Raw genomic sequence first — 17,845 nt, 5'->3', positions numbered from 1 at the left:
TACCTCCTTTGGCTTTGCTGCCCTCCAATTGGGGTCTGAAAGTATGGTAAGACAAGTACTCTAGTAAGGCTGGGGTGCTCTCCACAGCTTTGAACCAGGTTTCAGTGACTGCACAAATGTCACCATCTTCAAGGGTGAGGAATGTTTGCAATGAGTGCAGTTTCATGTATGGAAACAATCTGTCCTCCTTAAGAGTCTACAAGTACCCTTTTAAAATACCCATTATTCCAAAACAGTACCAAAGGTGGTAAGAAAGTATACAGTAGATAATTAGTATTCTAACTGTCCATTCTGGATCAATACAAGACAGTTTGTGTTCTCTGTACATTTCTATATTTAGTGTCTGCCTACTCAGTGATGTGTTCACTGTGTCCTCTTTGCCTAAAGCTACTTTAAAACAACAGTCTCATTGTTGAAATAAGTAATGCAGATTTGTTTTTTTCTAAGGAATTGTGATTTAGCTATATCCTTAATGCTGTGACATAGGTGGCAACAGTGTACTAAAAGAAGAGAGTTTTTGCCGAAGGGTATCTTGTATAAAAATAGTCTTATCTATCAATGAGTTTGGTGACCATGCCATTGAGAAACTGGGCTGTAAATAGATCAAGTTACCATGAAATAAGTGTTTAACTCTTTATTATTTAGAAATGTTACAAACTGTTTTAATTCTGGGATGTTAACATTCCAATTTAGCCAACAGTCATCCAGAAAATAACTCCACATTTCAGTAGGACCCCAAAAAGGTTGTTAAATCCATGAAATATTTTTTTTTTCAGAAAAAAAAAACATAAAATGATCAACACAAATGGAAGCAAAGGTAGCATTCATAGCCGTATCACTGACCTATAAATAACATTCCCTTTAAAGGAGAAAACTTTTAAAACTTCTTCCATTGGTAAAAGCAGAAAATAATTAAACTCTGTAGAATATAACTGCAATATATCCAGTAAACACTTGGCATCTCTGATACCATCATTGTATGGGATACTGGTGTAACATGCCCTGACAACTAGGATCCAAAGAATTTTTGGTACTTTTCCGTTAACGGGGCAACAGCTTTTCTGGTCTCATTGTAATGTTTCCCTCATCATGCAACTGATCAAGATGGTTGTTTTTGCTTCATGTGTGAGGCCGAATATGGATTGTAAAACATATCAGCCACTTTCGTGGTTGCATAAGTATTCACTGCAGCTTCTTGTCATTTATCTCATTAGAAACAGACTAGATTTCAGATGTCCTACTCCGTTAACAGGACAACAGCTTTTTTGGCCTCATTTTACTGTTTTCCTCATCATGCAACTGATGAAAGTAGTTGCATTTGCATATATTTCTTTGCGACATTGTTTTGAATAATAGTAAATGTGAGTAGTCTGTCGCTGATGAGACAAATGAGAAGAAGCTGCAGTGAATACTTATACAACCATGAAAGTGCCTGGTCTGGTTTAAAATCGATACACCCGAAGCAAAACAAAACGGAATTCATTATTTTAAGGACTTCTCCTTGAAGTCATTGGGTAATGTCTGCTTGTTTGGTTATACATTGCTACAGAGGGAAAATCGATGCAGACTCCTGTCATAGAAATAGAGTTAAACACAACTCACCGCTTTTAAAAGTAGCAATTGAATTCCTTGATGGTGGAGTCATCTTCTTACAATGCACTCCTTCACACATATTAAACTCAAAAAAAAGAGGCACGATGAATTTCAGCACTTTGATTCATAATTCCCTTTCAGAAGAGGGAAATTTCACTTATTTTGATGTTTTTGAAATTGCTTATTTATGCAAATATTGAGAACGAATGACAAGTTTCCTTATGACAAAACCGTTAAAAAGGCCAAAGAAGCTGTTGTCCCATTAATGGAAAAGTAACGAATTTTTAATATAAATATTTTCCATAAAATTCTGAAAATTAGTGATATCCTTCAGTTGAGAGTGCATAAACTATGTTGTGGAAGTTGATATCCAGTTGTATGACATTGCCTTTTATCATGTAGTTATGAATTCTACCTTTGTGTTCAAAAAAACAGATGGCTGACATTGTTTCTGTTGCTTTTAACATGGTTATTTTCACCAGACAGGTGAATTTGTATCTCATGTTTGATAATCTATGCCGTCAAGTTTTAAAACTTCTGTCTAATGTTCATAAACAGACACTTTCTGTAGGTGAGAATTTTTCTAAGACTAATGGTCAAAGGTATGAATTTCAAGGGAATTTTAGGTGTGATAGTGTAGGGGCAGTTTATGCACTTAAATGCAAGTGTGGGAAGTTGTATATTGGTGAGAGTAAAAGGTCATTTGGAAGTAGAATAAGAGAACATATTAGGGATATAAAAAATGTACAATAGAGAGTCCAGTAGCTTTGCACTTTAAAACCTTTCATAATAGTAATGTGGTGGGACTTCAGGCAACTATTTTGGAACAAGTATGTACTGGGCCATTTGATGAAATCAATATAAAGAATAAATTGCTTCAAAAATAATCCATTTACATCCTGAAAGTTGAAACATTGGCCCCTAAGGGGTTACATATAGAGTGCAGTTGGAGAGTATTGCTTTAATTGTGTAATTGATGGATTAATATAATGAATGTAATTAATATATTTGTGTATAAGCAATGTTTTTGAATGAGATTTTATACTCTGTAAAGGCTTTTGAAGCCGATACATGAGAGAATTTTAAGAACTTTTATTATTTTGTAATAATCAGTTTTTCTTGGATTCCTGGCTGTTGGCTTTGTGGTTTGCTCTTATTCAATTTTTGTTTTGGTTGATGTATTATGAAGTTATGTTTGATAATCTATGCCATCAAGTTTTTAAACTTCTGTCTAATATTCATAAACAGACACTTTCCCCATCCTGGTAGACCTATTATGTCTGGGAGATTGTCTTTGACTGAACCTATTTCTTTCTATTTTAGAGTAGTATTTAAAGCCATTACTACCCTTTGTGCCCTCTCAGCCAAGGATACCATTGATTTTCTGATGAAAATGTTTTACATAAGATCACTTCTGTCACCTGAAATTGCCTGCTTAGCTAAATCTGAATTGAAATAATTTTCAAGGAACTCTCAGTGGAATGCAGCATCTTAGAGAAGAATATAGCAATAACCCACGCCTGGGTGTGGGTAATGCTGGATTTACCCACGGTTGGCGTGGTTTGGTCCCGAGGGCGAAGCCTCTTTGCCTCTTTGCCTCTTTGCTGCCCTTCCGCAGCTGTCTGGTGTTCCGCGGCAGTTCTGATGTACTGCACATGCCTACGCAGTACATCAGAGTTGTCTATCAAACTGTATTTCTGGTTTACTGTGTGCAAGATCTCCGTTGCTTTTTATGTTAAATGGGTTTAACATTCGAGATAGTTTAAAATAAGCAACGGAGATCTCCGTTTATATTATTTTGTGTAATTGTTAAACTCATTTAACTTTAGGCCCAGGTTGTGGCTGAAAAGATCGCGATCTCCGTTGTCAACCCACTGTCTGATTAACAATGTTAAAGGAGTTTAACATTGATGAATTTAAAAACGGAGATCTCCGTTGCTTTTTCATCAAATCTGTCGCTATGTTAAACTCTTTTAACAGTTCCATAAATAATCTTTATACTTCTTAAAAGTCTGGGCGACCGGACCTTTTTCCTGTTAGTATATTGAGGATTCAACGGACGCTGGTTCAAGGGCTGGCCAATCAGCGTGCACGTTTTAGAGTAGGCATTGTATAATACAAATGACACTATTATTTGATGCAATAGTTAGGGATAGCTGTCTACTTTAAAAATGTAGATGCTAACCATCCTGTTTCTCCTGTTTATTGTTAATGAACTGACTCCTTTCTTTAATAATCTCTTCCTTTTTAGCATCACTTGTCTATCTTTCTTAAACTGTATTTCTGGTTTACTGTGTGCATGAATATCCGTGCATGCTTTTTATGTTATTAATAGAACATTCATAGTTTAAATTGAAATTAAACTGCACATATTGTATATGTTTATATTATTTTGTGTAATTGTTTCAGTGTCCTTTTAGGCCCAGGTTGTGGCTGAAAAGGGTTGTTTGGTCAACCCACTTGTCTGATTAACAAATAAGGAGTTAGATAAATTGATGAATTTGAAAGCTTTTCCCATACTTCTTCATCAAATCCCTGTTACTCTTCAAGGAGAGCATAATTCGTTCAACAGTTCCATAAATAATCTTTATTTCTTCTTATACTTGCTTAGCTGTTGCCTGTTTTAAATGAGCCTTCCTGAAGTGGACATAGTATTCCAAAGGGGATCTCAGAAATCGTGCATAAAACAACTCTAATTTCCCTAGCCCTCATACTACTGTTTTTTCCTGTAAGTCTAAAGATGCTGCCTACCTTTCCAAGTGTGTTTTTGCAATGTTTTCTTATTTTAGATAACTTGAGATTATGCTTACAACCTCCTCATGTTCCACTTTATTTGCCGAATGTTACAGTGTACCTTACACTTTCATTATCTTTTATGGGCAGAACCTTACAGTTCTCTTACACCTGTTCAGAAGACCACATCTGAAGTGTTAAAGCATATCATTATCTATGTTATTTGACCCTGTATCACCAGAAGACACATTCTGGCTTTGATGCGTATACATTCCAGGACATGAACCCTAAAAAAGCCAGGGTCCCAAGTACCAGTAGCATTCAAAACTGTGCTTATTTATTTTATTCTATTCTATTTAATTCTATTTTGAATTTGTTTATCTGGGTAGACCACTGATCAGATTGGACCTATTTTGATCTCTTGAGTACAAAATACAAGTGACAAAGATACAGACATGTAGAAAGCCAGTATAGTAAACAAAGTTACATGAAGAAAGCAGTACTATAACTAATTTAATAGCAATATATTGTGCACATTTACTGGGTGAAGGAATAATCTGTATTCATGCATTTTGTCAACAAAGAAAGAAAAGCTTGAAAAAAAAAAAAACAAGAGAGAAAAGCTAAGGAGCGTGGTTAAGACTTTTTATATTATATGATGGTACATCCCAGATTAATTTGTAGGCTAAGGGAGATAAGGTATTATTTTTGAAAATACTGAACAGTTGTAAAGCGAGTAGAAAGTCAACACATTAGTCAGTTAGCTTTTTCCTAAAGATTTACATTGGTGTTCATTTCTGGGTGAGAGAGATAAACTGGCATATGGAATCTGAGATTGTCTGAATGATGGAGGGATTTCTTTTGGAGACTGCAACACTTAGAGGAGGGCCATACTGAGTCAGTATTCCTAGTGGATGTAAAAAGAAACTGAGAGATTCTATTAGTCTGGAATAAGGAAGAGATGATCTTTCTGTGTGTGTGTTATTCAGATGTAGGCGGAAGTTTAGGGAAGGACCCAACCAAATCCCAAGATATTTGAAGTGGTTGACTTTTTTTGTTTTGGAATTAAGGTGATCAAAGATTTGTAGAGGTATGGAAATATTACAGAATTTTTGCCAGGTACCAAAAAGCATTGTTTTATGTTAGATGAGGTAAGTTAAGGCTGTTTATCATTATTCGACTAAATAACATAGTGAAAGTCTGTTTATAGTTCTAGTTCAAGAGATGACACAGAGTTGCTGGTTTAGAATAAGACTATGCCCTAAGAGTGTAGTAAGAAAGGGGCGAGGTAAATCTAGTGAGTTTTTGTTGATTTAGATGGAGACAAGAAGGAACAGTATAGTATCTTCAGATAGATTTGTAACTCAGAGCATTGTGGCTAATTTTTATTTCTGTGAGATTGTCTAGAAGTATGTGAGCAATAAGATCAACAGTTTTGATGAGGCTGATAAAAATAACCCCAGTCATTAAGCCTTTGTCCATTCCAAGAAGAATGCTTTCAGTGAATGTCCACAGGACTATTTATGTATTATAACTTGACCAAAACCCATGTTGCTTTTAGGAGAGAAGGTGTATTTGGCTGATATTGAGTAATTTGGAAGTAGTGTGCCTTTTCCAGAATTTAGCCTAAGGTAGGAAGTATAGCAATAAGGTCAGAAGTGAGAGGGATTGGAGTTTTTCTTTTTTTTCTTTTTTTTTCTGTTTGGCAGTAGTATTATTGAGATATTAGACATAATAGTTTGTGTTGTACACAAATTGTAGATGTACTGAAGGAAGAATATATCTCATTCTGATTGGTCTGAAATAGACTAGAGAAGTGTATGGCTGGGGGGTTGTGTTTGTGTGGAAGTCATGCAATTTCCCATAACTCTCTGGCTTCTTTTGGTTTCAGTCTTATGCAGTGCTGATTCACACACAGTTTTATAAATGTATTATGTGTAACTGAATAAAACCTTTATAAACAATTCAGGTAGGTCACATCCACCATCCTTTTTTCCATCTACTTCCACTGTTAATCACTATACATAATTAGAAGTAAAAATATCCTTATTGTGGCTCCATGATGTACTTTGGTTTTACTTTTCATGATTTTTCTATTGCCCAAATGTGTTAACCATTTTTTTATTTTTTGCCAATCAAAGTGTATTTTTACATTAAGATGACCGGGACTACTGCTCTAGTGGCAGTAGTAATGTAGCCTGGTCAGTCTGAGTTGGGAAATATATAGACAGGCTTAAAATGAGAATTACTTCTTGTTGCTAGTTATTTTATTTGTTTCTGATACCTTTTGATGTTGTCTATCTAAAGTGTGTTTTTATATTAAGAAGGCTGGGACTGCAGTTCTAGTGGGAGTAGAAGAGTAACCTGCTCTGTCTGATCTGGGAAGCACACGAGGGAGCTTAAAGTGAATATTACTTGTTGTAGCTAGTAGGTACCTTTTCACTTTTGACTAGCCAAAGTGTGTTTTTGCATTAAGAAACCTGATACTGCTATTCTAGTGGCAGTATTAAAGTAGACTGGTCGGTCCAAGTAGGAAGACACACAGTGGGGCTTAAAGTAAGAATTACTTGTTATAGGTAGTTATTTGATTTGTTTCCAACACCTTTACACTTTTGACTATCTAAAGCATGTTTTTACATTAAGAAGGCTGGGACTGCGATTGTAGTGGGAGTAGAAAGGTAGCCTGGTCTGTCTGAGCTGGAAAACACACAAGAGAGCTCAAAGTGACAATTACTTGTTGTGTCTAGTTGGTACTTTTTCACTTTTGGTGGCTAATGAAAGTGTGTTTTTACATTAGGAAGATTGAGACTGCAATTCTGGTGGCAACAGTAAAGTAGCCTGGTCAGTCTGACTTGGGAAACATACAGGGGGGTCTTAAAGTGAGATTGTTTCACCAGCCAAAGGGCTTTTTAGGGACCTAGATGGATGTTAATGTACACTTGAGAGCTACTTTTGTTGTGCTGTGGCAGAAGGTGTTTACCTGGTCTCTCTGAGTTGGGATACACTCCAGTGAATGAACTTAAACTGTAGTCATTTATTTTCCAGATGGCACAGGAGTTAGTTTTCAGCTTTTTCTGTTTGCTAAATATTAGGTGCATTTTCGTCGGGCTGTTCACTGCTCATTGGTAGTCAACAGTACCCTGTATAGTAGCACATCTATAAAGCTAGTTCTTAGGACTTTAACCCATAACACAGAAAGGCTTTGTGTGGAGCTAAGCTTAGGGCAGCTAGATAGTGTCATCCAGCAGTAAAATCATAGCCCTATATAACATTTAGACTTCATCTTGGACACTACTTTGGTAACCCCTGTAAAACCAAGACCATAAACCATAGTAGCCCAACCCTAATACAGGTTCTGACAGCATGGGATTTGCAATTTTCCAATATCTCTGTGGCCAGCTTGGTCGATATGGGCATCCTGAGACACTTTAGCAATTGTCTCATGCAGTCAGGCAACCTTTTAATCCTTAAAAGAAACTAACAAAGCAAGCAAAAATGTCAGTTACAAACAAGATTGTCAAAAACACGCACAGTACATCCTTCGCACATACTCTCCACATGCATAGACCTTCTTATAATAAGGCACTTAAAACAAATTTCTCCAAACTTCAATGACCTCCCAAGCCATCAAACTGCAACACCTATCCTCAGCAATCACTAAAGGACACACCAAAAGAAACATATAACACTACGCATAAGCCTGTGCCCAGTAATCCCCCAAGAACAAAAGCCAATAAGGCAAGCAAACACTTTACCTTATACTCTTGTTATAGGGGATTCTGTTGTATGGCACACAGATACTCCTCTCAACAGGATGGACAAGGAGAAAATAAAAGTTAGTTGCCTGTCTGGAACTAGGTTCTGCAATATCATGTATGCACTCAGGTCACTGCACCACAAGTTCCAGTATAATTCTGTTATAGTTCATGTGGTCATAAATGCCCTGAGACATACCTCATTGGCCTATATGAAAAGAGACATCATGGATCTGTCTGAGTATATGTCTCAGACAGATACGTGCTTTCCATTGAGGCACATTCTACTTTCACCAATGCCACAGTATGAACAGAAAATAATTGATTTTAATAATTATCTTAATTTCTGATGTTACTCCAGGGGAATCCAATATATATCACCATTGGAGGACATGGTTAATAGATTTGCTTTGCCAAGGATAGTTTGCACCTGCCCCCCCAGGCTTTCAGAAGGTGTGTAAATCTCTAGCCATTCCCTTACAACATTTTTTAGGCAATATCAAAAATGACAAAACTATCAACATAGAAAAAAAAACTCAAAGCATCCTTAAGGTAGGTGTTACTGCTCAATTCCAAGAGCCTAAATAAGAAACTCCACAACCTACAAGCTCTCCTCACTCTGGAGAATGTAGACATCTGTGTTGTTACTGAGACTTGGTTTAAAGCCACAGAAATTACTCTAGCAGTGGAAGGCTACAGTGCCTTCCACAGATATAGACCAACAGCAGTACAGACTGGGGCTAAAGGTGGAGGTGTTTCAATATATGTTAGCAGCAAATACAACTCTAGGTTGGTTGAACAGGATAATGTCCTGTAGTTCATTTGCGTTCAAGTTTCCATTGACAAGGTTCCCTGCATGTACCTTCCAGCTATAGGTAGCTGCCCTCTATGATCTCTGAATCTCACAACTCCTACTTAGACCTATTAGAGGCACTCACCATCCAACCAAATACCCTATTCATGGGAGCCTTTAACTACCCATCTATAGACTGGTAAATGTACACTCCCTTTAACTCACAGTCACAGTGTTTCCTGAACTTTATCAACATAAACTCCCTGGACCAGATAGTGCACTCTCCAGCCAGAGGAACAAACTTTCTGGACCTAGTATTCACCATCACAGGAGAGCGTTGCACCTCCCCTGCCTTAACCTGCATGTCATGTCCTCATTGGTGAAGTCAGACCACAAAGCTATTTCCCTCAAATTAATTCAACCTGGAAAACCCAACTAAACCTGTAACAGTTAGGAACTATACTGACACAAACTGCATCCTATTGAGCAGTAGTTTGTCAAAATTCATAACTTCTCCAAACCCCAAGAACACAGCTACCTGTACAGAATTATTTACAGAAATCCTGTAAAAACATGTAAATAGCTGCATTGAGGCTGCCGTACCTACCAGAAGTAAGCCCAGATTTAACACGAAAATCAAACCACACTGGTGGAATCCTTACCGTAACAGGTTATATAACAAAAGAAAAGAAAAGTCATGGCCAAAATCAAGAGCAACTTTCACAGAGACAAGAGCTCTCTGATTCAGCTAAGAAACTAAGGATGTAATAAAGTTCAACAAAGCTAATTACAAGGTCAGGATAGCCTCCCAGGCTAGGGCCAACAACAAGGCTTTCTTCAGCTATGTCTGGAATCTTAAAGGTAATACTCAACAGTGTGCAGAACTGGTGGAAATGGAACAACCTTCACTGACCAGGGTGACATAGCAAATCTACTGCCTGATAAATGTAGCTCTAACTTCACTGCCCACTTCCCCCCCACTACTCCATGCAAAATCCCTTCTAGCATATCCTGCACAACTGTCAACAGGGAACAGGTCCTGAAGGTGCTTACTAAAGCCAAAAATACTGTCTTCATTTGGCTCTGACAGTATCCCCAGTTGCCTCCTAAACAGCCTAAAACATGACCTATCAGGACCGCTTAAGGTACCCTTCAGCCATAGCCTCAAAAACAGGTAATGTGCCAGGTGAATGGAAGGCCACCGTGGTCATCCCTCTTCATAAGGGTGGACCATTAACTGACCCTGGGACCTGCAGACCCATCAGTCTGACAAGTCTAATATGCAAAGCCATTAAGTTATCATGGAAGAGATCAGCAAGAACATTGACAACCTAGGCACTGGACCCCATCCCATTTTGGCTTTGTTAAAAAAAGGTCTTTCCTGCGTAACCTGGTAGAGTTCTTTGACAAGGTCACCATGGCTATGGATAAGAGGAAAATGGTGCATGCCACCTACCTTGACCTGGCCAAAGTGTTCGATACAGTACCCCACTCAGGTATAGTTGACAAACTATCATAACTAGATCTAAATCCCTACATAACAGACTGGATTGCCAGCAAGCTCACAGATAGGTCCCAGGAAGTCAGGATAAGTGAGACCACCTCCATCAAGAGACCAGTCACCAGAGGAGCACCCCAGTGCTCTGTGTTTGGTCCGCTCCTGGTTGGAATATACTTCTTGGAAGTTAAGGCTAATGTCAAAGGCCTCTGGCTCATGTTCGCAGATGACTGTAAATTGGGAGTTATCATAGATTCCCCCTATGACACCAACATTCTACAAGAGGATCTAACACAAACTAATGACTAGTGTGAAGGTAATGGATTAAAGCTCAGCGCAAAGAAATGCATTATATTGCTCTTTGGGAAAGCATCCACCCAAGCTTATTACTTCATCAATAAAACACCCCTAAGAGTTGACCTGATAGTTAGGATCTGGGAACACACACATAACCCCAGCATATAGATGTCCAAGGATCTCTGGGACAAAACTGTGTTGGGCTTTACAGCTAGGTTTGTAAAGACCTTGGCGGTCATTATTCTAATGTGAAGCTATGAACCTATGATGTTTTACTTAATGACCACATGTAAATTCTTTTTTGTGTAAAGTCTTTTTTTTCTTGTTAGAAGTTCTCATAATCAGTGCAGTAGACAAACAAAACTGCTTAAAACTTGCATCATATAAATTCATTAACAAACATATGCATCAAAAGATTAAGTATTGTAGTTAGTGCTAGAGATGCAAAATTAATCAATAACAATTATATTCTCTTGCATTCAAAAATGTTGTAAAAGGGTATTTCCTAAAAAATGTCAGAGTATTGCAAATATTTTCATCTTAGTGACCAATACAACTATAGAAATGATAGATTTTTGTGAAAATCACTTTGTCAGTCTTACCAAGCTCTCAGAAGACTAGTTGAAATAATTACTTTATACAAAACCGATGTTTTATTTTTTGTGCAAAAATGCAAAATAACGAATGGATTATTATTGTTATATTTTGTCCTGAAATGATCCATTGCACATCTGATAGCGTAGCATACAATAATGCATAAATAATGCATACATTTTGAGGAAATGGAAGTATATTATAAAGCAGTCAAATAAGCTTTCTGAATTTTAACAAACATGCTGAATAAATAACATTCATACAGGTAATAACACTGAAGTGCCTAATATGGACTTAACATGCAATAAGAAACTAGCTTTTGAGCTCTGTAAAGTGCCCTTAATTTGCAATAAACCTTTGGACATCTTTTTAGAGTAGTAGTAAAATGACATTAATGGTGCAAGGCTTAAAGTTAGATATTTTCAGTAGAATGTGCTTTGATATTACCAAGGTACTGTAAGTGTCATTCAAACCCTCAGTCTGATCTTTAAGAGTGGAGTAAAAAAATAACATACCTTTCATATTCAGAAAACTGAGTTTAAATTTATTAAGTTTAAACCTGTCAAGAAATGAATAAAAAATGTTCTGCTGATGAGGCAGACAATAATCATTGATTAGTCTCCACAGCCACAAGAGTTGCATTATTTGCATAAGCTTTTGGTGATGTATTTTTATCAAGTGAAAATATGCAATCAGGAAATTTTGAAAAGCTTTAAAATTAAATTAAAACGATCATCTGCTCAAATAAAATCAATGTACATGTTCATCATTAAATCACTCCTGCAGCAGCCTTAGCTGTATGGGTTATATTCTGTCCATGTTATAGCAGCTATCCAGCTTCTAAAGCTTCAGGACACCTTTCACACTTCAAGATCTTTTAACAGCTCAAGCAGAGCTGGAGGAAATCAATAGCCTGGATGCCAAGTCTTTCAGTGATTTCCTGATGCTGAAGAACATGGTCAGCTAGCATTTCTCCGTTGCTGGGCAGTTAGGTTATCTTTGGGGAAAGACTTCCAGAATTATGACTGAAACAGTACTTTTTTGACTAGGACTGTAATTCCCCTAAACATTTACTATTTTTTCTTTTATTACTTTTAGTGTAAACTTTCTTTCTTTCTTAATGTGTACTGTAATTTTTATTGATAAAAGTTTTATAAATTATTTTTAGGGGCTGGGGCAAGTGTATGTTGTATTTGCCATGCTGTTTTCAGAGTGAAAACACTACTTTTTTGATATGTGCCATTTACCAACTGATGTTGTAATTTTTACCTTGGTTTCAGGCTTCTTTCTTGGCTTTACTATGGAAAGATGTACTGGTGCCTCAGTTATTCCTTCCTCCCTCAAGCCACAAAAATAACATTTCCAGTTAGCCTTTGCCTTTTCAACAGGCTACTCCCTTGCCTCATCCACAGATGGGTGACCCTGCAGTGACCATTTCTGGCTTCTCATATACTCATCTTCTTTCTTGGTTTTCCCTGGTGTAGTTCTTTTAGCTACCAAGGACTGGGTATTAGGCACATCCTCTGTGGCTGTTGGAGTGTCCTTGCCAGCATGGGAGAACCACTGTTGTAGGTCTTGGAGGAATGAGTGATGAATACATCTTTGTCCAGTTAGACTGGAATCTCTTTTCCCTAGGGTGATGTCCCTGAGAGGAGGTGGTCTTCCTCTGTGGAGATTCTTGTCAAAAGGAAACATAAAGTTAAACATCTGTTTTCTCCTGTCTGTTTTAGTTTAGACAGGGACAATTTATTGGGCTTATCTCAAAGCTTAGTTTAGGCTCTTAAATCTTCTCATTTGAAATTTACATAGAAAGGGTTTGGCATGATGGTTAAGCTGTTTACTTCACATACACAGAGTACAGGGTTTTATTCTCACCTCTTAAAGGAAAATGGTTAGTCTTAAAATGGCATGCCAGTGCAGCTAGCCTATTACATACCTATGAGCTGATAAAAGAATTCTTCATTTTCTGAAGATTCCCAGTATGATTAACAGGAAATTGATTGTGAGGGAACAACTTCTATTTTTCTCCTCAGGGAACTGATTCTGATGAGAATATTTCTTTTTATTGTCCCTTAGAAGAATTTTTTTTTTTATGAAGCAATGTGTAGAATAACCAATTGTTTCAGGGGGAATGCAATAACAAAATACAATTCTTCAACATTTCCTGTTTCTCTTGTTCTTCCAGCCTTGGGAGATGTTTTTATTACAGCCAACAACTTACCTGACAACCAAATTGCATTGTCTAAGAAGGCAGATAGATTTTATACATTTCCTAAGTCTTACAAATTCATATCTTCTAATCCCATATCTGACCCTGCAGTGATTTCCTTGGCAAATCCTTCTGCAACTAAACAGTTAGTAAATGCTAATCCCTCCCCCTCTGACAAGGATGACAGAGTTTTGATGGATTTTGTAAAAGACTGTATTCATGTGCCACTCTTATTTCCAGGATTCTTAATTATCAAGCTCACATATTAAAGGTTTTACTTGCTTTTTGAAAATATGAGGAACATCATTGCCAATTTCCTTCTTATGAGGGCAGATCTTCTCTAAATATTTGTATTGCTTCTGTTCTTAAGTAACCAAGTGCTCTTTATATGATTCTCCTGATTCCTGTAGCCGGACTCCACATGAAAAATATTTAGTGGTATCTAAAATCTGTATCGTCCCAACATTAATATCCCCTAATGCTTCAACTTCCAATTCTGAGATTTGTAAAAAGGGAGCTGCTTTGGTGGAGAGACCAGTTTTATTTGAATCCAGGTCTCCTATTCACCCTTCCACCTCCAGTGCATCTGTAGCAATAGGTGCCTTAGACTTTGCGTTTGGTACTTTGTCTTTGGGAGCAAAAGTGCAGGTTCTTAAGAACAAAAAGGGCAAACCAAAACACATAACAATAAAGGAGATGTTGGCAGTTAAAAATGTACCTAACTCTGTCAAATCATCCATGATTTCCAGGGTTTTTACAAGTGATTACAGAAAACACCACAGTGATGTAGTACATAAATAAAAGGGGTTCCATATCTTATTCTCTGTACAGATTGGGCGTATCCTGTGATAAAGGAATTCACCACAATTTTACTGTATATTCTGCCAAAACAAAACATTGTGGCAGAGAAGCTGATCAGAAGCAGGACCAGGACAGACCTTCACAAATGGAAATTGAATTAGAGGGTCTTCCAGCATTTGGTCTCCATTCATAACAATCAACTAGAAAAATTCTGTTCTAGGACTCCTTGCAAGCAGGCCTAGAAAACAGATGCAGTCTCATTTCCTTGGATAGGAATGCTCCTATATACCTTCCCATCCTTTTCCACTGATAACTAGGGCCATTCTAAAGATTCAGATGGACTCTCCAAAGATAATTTCCGTGACTCACATCTGGCCCAGGCAACAGTATTTTTTCCTTCTTTTGGAAATAACCAAAAGCATTTAACAGCAAACTTTCTCACAGACTTGGCCTACGCACACAAGACAGGGGTTGTTTGATAAACTTCAACTATAAACAGCTTTAATTAACTCCCTTCATGTTTGAGTGTTAATACTTTTTAGGCACCTATTTTCTGAGGATGTGCAGCAGGTCTTAAAGGAGGCAAACTAACTTGCTGCTAGCAAGTCATATATTAACAAATGGAAAAGATCTTATAGCTGGTGCCATAAGAAGTGAGATCCTTTTATACCAGTATTTCTCTGGTGCTGTAATATTTGTATGAGTTATTATCCTCTGGCCTTTTTTATTCCTTTATCAATGTTCATGTACCAGGCATTTAGGCATGTCTGCCCAGGGATCCCCCACTTTCAATGCATTCCCACATTAAGATGTTCTAGAAAGCAAGTGGCTTCTCCTTGGTATCTTGCTTGTTTTAGAAAAAAATTAACTCTTGCTCCATTTAAACCAGCTCATCAGGCTGACTAGAGGGTCTTAACACGGAAAAGCATTTTACTGATTGATCTGACTTTTGCAAGAAGAGTGTCTGAGTTGCAAGCACTTCTGGTAGGACAACAATATCTTATTTTCCACAACCATAGGATTTCTTTGAGAACTAATCATTTATTTATGCCTAAAGTTGTATCCATGTTTACTGTGAGTGAAGCTATCCATTCCTGTCTTCTTTCTAGAACCTAAAACTGAGGGAGAAAGGATTCTTCGTACTCTGGTTGTCAAAAAGACAACTCGGATACTATCTTGACAGCACTAAAGAATTCAAAAATTCTGATCAGTTATTCATTTCTTATGAAAGTAAGAAAAAAGGACAACTGTTGTTGAAGCAAACAATTTCCAAATGGTTTTCCCATGATGTTTCTTTTTGCTATTCCCAATGTAACATGTAAATTCCAGGCAGGGTCAAGGCACATTATACTAGGGCTTTGCTTCTTTAGTGGCTTTTTTTGGAAAGGGGTGGACTCTAGAAATTTTCTAAAGGCAGCAACTTGGTCCTCTGTACAGACTTTTGCAAAGCACTATAAACTAAACTCCCTTACTGGGTGAAGGCTAGGATTTGCTAGGATCATTCTTCAGGGGTTCCTGGATAAGTAAGCTTACCATAACAGTAGATATTCAGATGGATAACTGATGCTTTAGCCACTCCCTCCCTCCACCCCCTTTATATTTGTGTAATTTTTGTTGACTGTGTGCAGACATTGATTTTATTTACCTAGCATTGTCCTCTTTCAGAGCTCTCACCTCCCTCTTTTAGTTGGCATGAAGGCTCAGAAGGGCTTGCCACTCAGACTGCTGATTTTCTCCAGCTCTACTCAAGCTGTCAGCAGTATGTGAGCATGGAAAGTATACTTAAGCTTTGAAGCTGACTGGCTGTTATATCATAGACAAGATGTAACCCATATAGCTAAGGCTATTGCAGCAGTGATGTATTCGAACATCTACTCTTATGGCAAGTTTACTTGCACAACTCTACTTTGCTTCTAAGACAATTGTTAAAAAGGGCTCTTAACTTACAGCTACTGGCATTTAAGATGCACTGATAAAATGTTGAATTCATATTTAATCAAGAGTATAGAATCTGTCCATTCTGGTTAAATAAAGTCATGTTCTTAGGCTTATGACTGTTACCAAAGGCCAGTATCAGTTGTTGAAGGCCTATTTGCAAAAATGTGACTGACATTGAAGACTTATTTGCAAATATATGACTGCCATTTATAAGTATTCTTTGCTGTCATTTCTATGTGCTGTTTGCTATTTTAGTGTTAATATTGTTTCAACATGTTTTGTTCTAAGGAAGCCCCTATGTCATGGTTGAAAATGTCAAATGACCAGCCCCCTTAACTGGTCGACAGAAGTAAACAAATAAATAAATGTTCATATAGGATTGTGTGTATTACACTGATACTGCTTTACTCAAAATTTACTTTGCAACATTTTTAAATCACTTTATTAAATTTGCACATTTTGAGCAATGATGTGTTCTTCCCTAACTCAAATTAAGCGTAACTTGGAACAGTTGATGTGAAATTAGAAATGTACCCCTTGGCTGACTTCTATATCTCTATTAGACAGAGGGAGCCAGTAAATACTTGACCACACATGCCCAAGCCTAAATATACCCCTCAAAATAACCATAGGATATCAGAACTTTGTCAAATACATTTTGGAAGCTTGGCTAGACTTACATAGGCCCACTGGGATTGTTAAACTTGTAATCACTCATGTATCTATTGGTGCCATATATTAATAGAAAAAAAAATAATAGTAAACGTTTCATTATTTTTGTGCATTTATATATATATATATATATATATATATATATATATATATATATATATATATATGGGTCTACCTGATAACGCTGAAAGCTCAGAAGAATGACAGCGAAATAACCAACACCGGAAGATCGACAACGGAGAAGACCAAAAGTTGAAAATCCCGACGCTGAGAACACCGACATGTTAAGGTAAGTGTGCGATAGGGACGGATGTTAGGGTCAGGGTGCGGGTAAGGTAAGTGTGTGATAGTGACAGACTTAAGGGTTAGGGGCAGATTAAGTGAGCTAGGGTTAGGGTGCGGGTAAGGTAAGTGTGCGATAGTGACAGACTTAAGGGTTAGGGGCGGATTAAGTGAGTTAGGGTTAGGGTGCGGGTAAGGTAAGTGTGTGATAGTGACGGACCTTAGAGTTAGGGTTTGGGCTAAGGTTAGTGCATAGATAGTTGTGTATGTAAGTTTTAGTGTAGATTTGTAAGGTTGTTGGTGTGCTTGTTTTGTGTGTGTGTTTTTCGGAAAAGGTATTTGTTTTGTTGATTGTTGGGATTGTGGTTTGTCGGGCATGTGAAGTTTCATGTCGGTTTTGTCATGTCAGTTATTTCGTTGTCGGTGTTTTGGCGTGTCGGTATTATCAGGTAGACCCATATACATATATATATATATATATATATATATATATATATATATATATATATATATATATATATATATATATATATATACACACACACACACACACACACACACACACACACACACACACACACACACACACATATATGTATGTGTGTGTGTGTGTGTCTGTGTGTTTTCATTTTAACAATTATTCACTTCAGCATTACATAAATTGCTAATTTCTGACCCAT

The sequence above is a fragment of the Protopterus annectens genome, chromosome 2.part0 (assembly GCF_019279795.1).
Source record: "Protopterus annectens isolate FY-2018-M chromosome 2.part0, PAN1.0, whole genome shotgun sequence".
NCBI classification, from domain to species: Eukaryota; Metazoa; Chordata; order Ceratodontiformes; family Protopteridae; genus Protopterus; species Protopterus annectens.
The sequence above is the reverse complement of the archived record's forward strand: the minus strand, read 5'-3'. Positions refer to the sequence as shown.